General features: G+C 35.7%; 1 long non-coding RNA gene across 1 annotated transcript; it reads left to right on the top strand.

Annotated features, from left to right (window-relative positions):
• The first annotated feature begins 4,587 nt into the window (after positions 1-4,587).
• Positions 4,588-6,644, top strand: LOC134661919 (uncharacterized). Its single transcript, XR_010097997.1, has 3 exons — positions 4,588-4,677; positions 4,831-5,019; positions 6,534-6,644. It is a non-coding gene; the product is annotated as an uncharacterized LOC134661919 (long non-coding RNA).
• Positions 6,645-8,954: the final 2,310 nt, after the last annotated feature.

Genomic DNA, 8,954 nt, shown 5'->3' with positions numbered 1-8,954 from the left:
GACTCCAACAGCGTAGGAAATATCAGGCCTCGTACCTACGGACAGATATGCCAAAGCGCCTACGGCTTGCCTATAAGGGAAGTTTGACTTCATGTTTTCATCCGCTCCCGCATCATTATCTTTGATCATGGGTGACGGTGCTGGCTTGCAATTAGACATTCCATATTTTTCTAAGATTTTCTTGATATATGACTTTTGGCATAGAGATATGGAGTCTTTTTGCACGTTTATTTCCATTCCGAGGAAGTAAGAGGCAGGTTTGGTCGTTATTTTGAATCTAGCTTTTAGTTCCTTCAAAAACTCGTCACCTGCTGTGGTTGAGTTGTGCGCTACCAATCCATCGTCCACGTAAAGAGCTATAGCAACCTTGGATTGGCCTTTGGTTCGCACGAATAGGCATGGATCCGCTTCACTCTGCTTGAATCCAGTTTTCAGTAAAAACTCTGCTATGCAGGTATTCCAGCAGCGTGGCGCTTGCTTCAATCCATAAAGGCTGCGTTTTAATTTACAGACTCTTTTTGTTCCATCACGATAACCTTCGGGCTGTTTCATATATAGTTCTTCCTTAACTTCGCCGTTTAGGAAGGCGGTCGTCACGTCGAACTGTGTCAGTTTCAGGTTTTCACGAGTAGCGACAGCAAGCAGTGAACGTACAGTGCTCAGACGAACCACTGGGCTGAACGTTCTGTCGTAGTCCACTCCAGGTATCTGGGAATAGCCTTTGATGACCATTCTGGCCTTGTACCTTTCGACGGAACCATCGGGGTTCATTTTTATCTTAAATACCCATTTGCATGGCAGGGCTTTTCGTCCTTTGGGTAGGTCGACCAGATCCCATGTTTGATTGTCCTCCAATGAGCGAATTTCACTTTTCATTGCTTCTTGCCATTTTTCGCTTTCTGGGGATTCCATAGCCTCTTTGAAAGTTTCAGGTTCCTTCGGTTTATGAAGATTTTCGACTTCTTCAGCTGCAGCCAAAATAAAGTCGTCGTACCTTTTTGGAGCTGCGATAGTAGACCTGTCTCTCAAAGTTCGAGGTGGAGTTGAAGTTGAAGCATGTGCATCAATTGTTTCATTTAGATCTTCTACATCAGAAGGTTCGTCATCATCGACAAAGTTGTGAGAACCGGAAAGAGATTCATACTCGCTTTCATAGTTTTGTGGTTCTGATTGTTGAACTTCTTCAGTGCTGTTGACCGAGTTTTGTTGCAACGTATCGTCGAGATCTTCGTCTTCGTCTTCCGTGTCGCTAATACTGTCGTTTAGTGGTGTGACGTCTCCATCTTCATTGTCGTCAAGCTGTATTGTTACTTGTTTACGTGGTAATATTGACGGTTTTGAAGGTTCTGGAGATTCGAAGGAACTGTCATTGTTGAAAATATCGGTGATGTCGTTGGTTTCGATGAGATGCAGAATTTTGTTTTTGTTGTTGCGATTTCTCGTTATTTTTCTTCCAGCAGCTTGTACATATTTTGTGTGTTTTGCGTTTGAAGATGTTACCTCTTCGTTTGCAGATTCGACAGGACGCATATAATGCTTCTTCTTGATATGAGGATCCAGGTTCGTCGTCATTGGTCATATTATGGTTATGACGGGCTTCAAACTCTTCTAGTATTTTTGTTTTAAGCTCATCTGGCTTAGGAAGAGTGTCACGCGTTTCAATAGCGACTCTGAAGTTCTCATATTCTGGGGATAGACTGTATAACATCATGATGGTTAACAAGTCTTCGTTTATAGTGACGTCCATATCAGCCAGCTTGTCAACTGTGTCCATAAATTTGTTCAAGTGTGCTCGTACATCTTGGTTGTCTAATTTAGTTAGGATCAGCTGTTTAAGTAGGGTCGCTTTACGCGCAGGTCCCTTACTGGCATAAGTGTTCTTTAATTGGTCCCATAATTCTTTTGCAGTGCCGCAGTTTTTAATTTGTTTAAGCTCGGAAGGAGCGATAATCAGGACGAGCTCACATTTCGCTAATCGATCCTTTTCTTTTACATCGGCAGTTGCATCAGCAGCCAAGGCTGTCTCAACATATTTAAATAATTTATGTCGTACTAGGACGGCTTCAGCTTGAATTACCCAAGTGTCGTAATTATCCTTCGTGAGTGGATCGATTTTTATGTTCGACATTTCGACTTGGTATTCGTACTTACAGTTTACGCTCTGCTACCATGTGAAGTTCTCAAAGTTAACTGTGACGATGGCGTGTGTGTGAGAACTTTATTTGTAATAGAAACGCTGAAGCATTTTATATTTGTTTTTAATAAGACTTAGTACAATAAATATATTGAGTGTATTCACGTTATTTATTTGACACGAATGTTTTATCAAGAAGATTGCCACCATGGCAACGAAGGCCATAGAGGATTAGTCTCCTAAAGTATGTTCAAGTAGGTTGAACATACTTCACATAAATATTTATAATTTTTATACAGGTGTCCCAAGAAGTAGTGATATACTGAAGCTGGGAGGTAGAGGACCTAGAGGGCTATCTGAATCACCCCCATGTATGTTCCGCGATTTTTTGTATTTTCGGAGTTATGATTTTTTTAAATTTTTCACCTATCGCCGAGTACGATGAGATTTTTATTTATGGTGACGTGAATTATTGCGGTAGATGCTTGATTTTTTTTGTGTGCTACGCTGATAGATAGGCCAATTCAGTATGGTAACATTTACTATCGTTAGATCTTTGAATGGAATTAAAAAAAAATTTAATGCCAAGAAAGATAAAATTACCCAGTATGTTCACAACTTCAAGGGCGCTTAGAAAAATAAAACATACTGGGTAATTTTATCTTTCTTGGCATTAAATTTTTTTTTAATTCCATTCAGTGATCTGACGATAGTAAATGTTACCATACTGAATTGGCCTATCTATCAGCTTAGCACACAAAAAAAACAAGCATCTACCGCAATAATTCACGTCACAGGCTATACAGGGGCCACCCTCATTCAATGCAGTTTTTCTTGTTACTAAAATCGATGACATGGTTCCTAAGAAGAGATCGTCGTATGTCTTATAGTTTCAGATTTTCCCATACTGACCGATCTAAATGCGCCACCCTGTATACTCAAAGGTATAAGTACCTAAATAAACTAAGCATAATAATACATTCATAAAACTAATGAAACGAAGTAATAATAGTTATAGGCCGCCCGTACTTACTGCATTAGAAGAAAGAAGAAAGAAAATACATTTATTTAACGCCACAACATATTACATAATTGAAATGAAAACATACAGGCATAAAAAAAACATTGGACGCTAAAATAGGACCCCCACTCAGCATAATGCCGCGGCAATCCGTGGCGCTGGTTTTCAGTGGGGACCTGACTTAAAACTATGAGACGACACATACGCCAACGACACTCAAAAAATAGACATAAAAAGAGTAAGGTACACAGAAATTTATACATACTAAACAACAACCGAAGAAAACAAAAAGAACATACTAATAACAGAACTATAAAACACACACTGAATTATAAAAATAAAAAATAAAAATTCAAAGAAAGACTGTATAACCTAAAAAACTACTCACAAAACAAATATTTATTATTTTAACAATATGACTATATAAATAAAATGTAAATGTACAGATACTTAACGCCGCACCAACCCAAGGAACTTGTACGAACTTGTACGAACTTATACGAACTTACATTAGACAATAATAAGGTTTTAATACCCATCAAACCCAATTAAATTCTCCTTCCACGGTATGACGCAGCTCTTAAAACTGCCTACAATCAACTTATAGGTACAATTCCGCAGGTGTTGCTAAAAACAACAGTATGATACCTTTTATTCTTTAATGGTCCTTATATATTCTGTGGATTCATCAGCAATCAAATAATGTTACTGAATACCTTTCATAGAATAACAAAGCACGTCTTTTTCTATTTTGCCCCATTACATTTTTAGCGTACCGCACAAAACTTTGTTCGCGGTACACTTATTAATCATTGTTTTTGCTTCCATTCTACCCAAGTTAACATTGTCCGCTATATGTATTTGAATCCGGGCAGTAGACTTTTACTACCTTACTTAAATGATCTATACTACGAATGTCTAATGTTTTGTATTGCGTACGACTTCAAATAAAACAAGCCTTAATTCAGATTGTTATCTTGCTACAGAAAACAAAGAAAGATCTATGTGGTCTCCCGCTCCAGATGGTAAGCGAGAAAGTACAATTACATAATACTATTATACGCAATACATATAGGCATAGCATCCCAATATTTGACTGAGGGTTCCAAATTGGCTAGAGCCGCCAGTTGTTGTCAAACAGATGAGGTAAATTCCCTTAAATTGGTGGACGTTGATCTTTCAAATTTTTTGTTAATTGTTATATCTGTTATTCAATAATGCTTTAGCTTCGGTATAACTATTGCTAGTCATTGGCAGTCTTGTGGATAAATTAACAACTTTCTCATCAGTTTTTGAAGAATGAAGAGAGTCTTTAAGATACGTATAGTGTGATAAAAAATTAATACAAGACTTGTTTGCACATTTCACCTGATAAGGAAACAATTACTCTTTCAGTAGTCAAATAACTACAAATTTAATATAGTTTACTATAAAAACTTTAATATCACGGCTGAACATAAATTGCGTCAAAACAAGTAGGCAGGTATGTTATCAGCAGTGATATTGTGTTTATTGTGTCCACGTAAGTTTTAGGATTGGGATAAATATCATTTGAATTTTATTTTATAATAAATGTTTATTACGTTACCAGCTTCATGCGCAATTTTTTGCATCCGTTATAATAAAATGAGCTTTCGATGTTCATATAAATAATATCAGAATTATTTTACTCAAGGAATAAGTATACAAAAGATGCTAAAATCGTCGTCAAGGATGGAAGAGAGGAACTGCGACTCGGTGTGCCGCGACTTACCACCCGAGGACACGCAGCCAGTGTGTATGATGGCCAGCAGATACAAAAAAGGATACCTGTACTTCGCAAATCACTGCCAAGCAAGACTAGCCATGTGTATCGAGAATTTTGGTAACATTATTGATATTTGTAAGATGCGAGCTCGCGCTCGAGCGAGACTCAAAATATCTTACATATAATTTTTTTTAAAGATTTTGGTCACCTATTGAGCATACTAGACTATAAAAAAATAAGGAAATAAATCCAGGTATTCCCAGTTTCGGAAAATCATATGTATCATATTTGATACAATGCCAATCCCTCGACAAACCAGTTACCTACTTTTTAAAAGAAAAATGTGGGTTTTATTAAAAATAAAACATGTAGTGCAACAAAAATCATCATTTATTGCTTATTAAACGCAATCTAAAGCATCAGATGACTATTAAACCTGTAAAAATAAATAATATCTACGAATACCTGATCACATGGGAGAAAAAACAGATCCCGTAAAGTTTCAAAAAAGTTGTCAACAAAAAGTTGTGTAAAAAAAGAAAAGTAAACAAATAAATAAAAGCTAAAAAATTTTTTTTTTGTACTTAGGGGGCATTTTTGGGCATACAAAAAAATTTCCGCGCTACGCGCTACGGCGTAGCAATAATGCTACAGCGTACGAATATACAGTTAAAAAACATCTAGTACTTTAAAAAAATCAAAGTTCAGTAACTAAATAATACGACAACTAATATGACATATTTGAAACATGTTTTATAACACCACAAATATAAAAAAATATATAAAAACATGTAAACCTATTTTGAAGACAAGTTGGCAATGTATTAAATGTAATACAATCCTTTTGACATGTACAATTATGAGTTCTTGGTAATGTATCAAATATAATACATAACAGTTTTATGTAATATTCTGTGTATTAAATGTTTTAAAATTCGACCGCAATGGAAATATTTATGCACTAACAGATAGTTAGTGCATCAAAATGTAGATTATGGGAAAATACATATTAATCTAAGAAATAAGTGCAAAACTTCCAGTTCGTAACGAAATTTGTTGTTTCCATGGCGCCATGTTGATTATTACTAATTAATTTACAATGACACTTGTCACCATTATTTTTTTCTATAATAAAGGAGGGTCGCTCAACATATTTATGGCTTTTTTAAAGTTCCGTGTATCACGGGTGTTACAATGCCAAGATAGGGGTTAAGCTGCATATACATTTGTTGAGTCGTTTTTAAGTGCAGGAGGAACAAACATATAAAAATTACTTGTTCATAAATTAGGATTTAACTAGAAAATCAGCAGGTATGGACATTGGCAAATTACATCCAACACACACAAGCGGGCGCCCTCGCCTAATAAAATCATATAGTTTCATTCAAGATGAAAACCTCTCTAAAGAATTTCTCGTGTCTCTCTCTAAAGTCAGGTGAAAATATTCCGCGAATATTGGAAATCAAAAATAATTTTCTCTATCACTTTTGCATACTGAACCGCTAGAGAGACAGATAACGAATAATCATTCAAATAAAAAGGATATTTCATTATGTTCTACATTGGTATATGTTATGTACCACTATTTTTATGGTGAATGTTTACTAACATGTTATTAATTACATTTACAGTTTTAAATATGGTTCATTGGAGAAGGTGTCAAAGATACGGACTATATATAATGCCAAACCCCTCATACATATCCACTGCACAGGACGAATAAGTATTGCGAGACAATAAAACTATAAAGATATGCAAATTGCTAGTTGTTTTGTATGTGTTTTTTCGCGCCACTGCTAGAAAATGTAGCAGGAAAAACCGGCTAAGACCATAACGGACTATGCTCAGTGTAGGGTTCCGTTAACCAATCCAGATTATTTCATAACAATCAACACGTGTGAACAAGGGCTTACTTAGTAAGTCTTATCCCTGTTTTTTTCTAAAGTCTGTTAATTACTAGGGTGCATTCCTGATTTTATCATATTCTACAGTAGAGGTAATTTAATTGAGGTTACATTATGTCTTTCTTTAACGCTACCACTGCAGTAGTCTATCCCTTAAAGATAACTTAGCTGGAATGTTTAGTTTTGCCTCCGCAACGTAGTCTTGGTAGTAAAGGTGAATAAAGGACTCGTTGGCAAGGCTTCAAAGTGCCTGGCGAGACGTGAACACACTCGGTTAACCGCGATAGTTTTAACAATTGCGCGGGTCTACCTATTCTGTAAAATTATAATTCAACCGGAAAATCGCCTTTATTCACATTTATCCTGTCCTTAATCGTAGATACTTAGGATACATACAGTAGTTTATGTATCTGTTTGAAAACAACTTTAACGATACCTAGGTTATAAATGTAATTATTATTCCTTATCTTAGTTACATTATACTTGATTATATTAGATACCTAGTCAGGCATACCCAAGTTGAAATATATATTGCTTTCAGAAACAACTTAACTAATTTAATCTGGTTCGTTATTGAAGTTAATTTTACGCCTACACTCATCATCATCATCATCATATTTATTCATCAACAATACAAGATTGTGTTTGAAGTAAAATAAAATAGGTAACATTATGGAAATAATATACCTAACAATTATCATATTAGTTTTTAGACAAAATACTTACTTACTAATAACACATTTTAGGACAATATTCACGTTATACATAATGAGATCAAATATGGCATTTATGAACAACTTATACACTATAACTAGACTAAATCAGTATTAAATAACTCATCCAAGCTATAGAAGCAACCTCTTAACTCACTCCTCCTCCTCCTCTCCTCTCCTCTTTATTGCTTCAGTTTTTGCTTAAAGATAGTATACTCTGAAATATTTTTCAAATGCTGAGGCAGTTTATTAAATAACTTAACAGCCTGATGTCTCACACAGTGCTCCTCAATTTTTGAAGTAGGGCGAAAATTAATTTTCAAATTTTTAGTTCGTGTGAGAAAACGCAGTTCCTCTTCTTCGTGCGTTTCGAATCTTTTCTTGTGTTTGACAAGTTCCGTAAGCAGTCTGTGTACATATAAGCAGGGCACCGTAAGTATACCAAGCTTAAGGAAATATTGCCTACAAGAGACCCACGGTGGAATTCGAAATATGGTTCTTACAGCCCTTTTTTGAGCGATTAGAGCTCTGTTCACGTTATATCTGAAACTGTTACCCCAGAACATAATGCTATACCGCAATTTCGATTCAATTAGAGCATGATATACTATTTTTAGTTGTACTACACTAATTTCGTCTCTGAGGCTTCTCAAGGCGTAGCACGCAGAATTAATTACGTTTTCAATAGCTTCCAGCTCCTGTACCCAGTTTAACTTGGAGTCAAGACGTATGCCAAGTAACTTAACATTTTCAACTATGTCTATAGTGGATCCGTTCATATTGATGTCAAGTCTGTCAGTTCTTTTGGAGTTTTGGTTAAATAACATTATTTGGGTCTTGTCGGTGTTCAAGCAGAGATTATTAATTGTAAACCATTGCTGGAAGGTGTTTAAAGCAAAATTAACTATTTCATTAAGTTCTACTACGTGATCAGCATGAATAACGGCATTGGTATCATCAGCAAACATAATTATACTGCAGTTCGGCACCACATTGGAAACATAATTGATGATATCATTTGTGAATATGTTAAATAGCATAAATAACCCTAAAATTGACCCTTGCGGTACACCTCTGCCAACCTTCAATAGATCAGACTTAGTTGATCTTTCACAGCCGCAATGTATATCTTTTATCTCAACATATTGATTTCTGTTTTGCAGATAAGTAAAGCAACGTACTCACTCACTGCACGCTAATTAAACGCAACGTACTTACAATTTAAATCAAACCATGGTTGATGATAAAGTTTGCTTGGGTGCAGAATACACCGCAACCGCCGCGGGTATTTGACTGTATTTAAAATAAATTATTTTACCCCATGCATGAAATAAAGCACCAGAAAATTAACAGAGAAACGCAGACAGCAGTTATTTTTAGACACAATTTCTGTTTTTAAACCCGTATAAAACTCGGAGTAATAATCCAATATGGA

The sequence above is a fragment of the Cydia amplana genome, chromosome Z (assembly GCF_948474715.1).
Source record: "Cydia amplana chromosome Z, ilCydAmpl1.1, whole genome shotgun sequence".
Lineage (NCBI taxonomy): Eukaryota > Metazoa > Arthropoda > Insecta > Lepidoptera > Tortricidae > Cydia > Cydia amplana.
The sequence above is the reverse complement of the archived record's forward strand: the minus strand, read 5'-3'. Positions and strand labels throughout refer to the sequence as shown.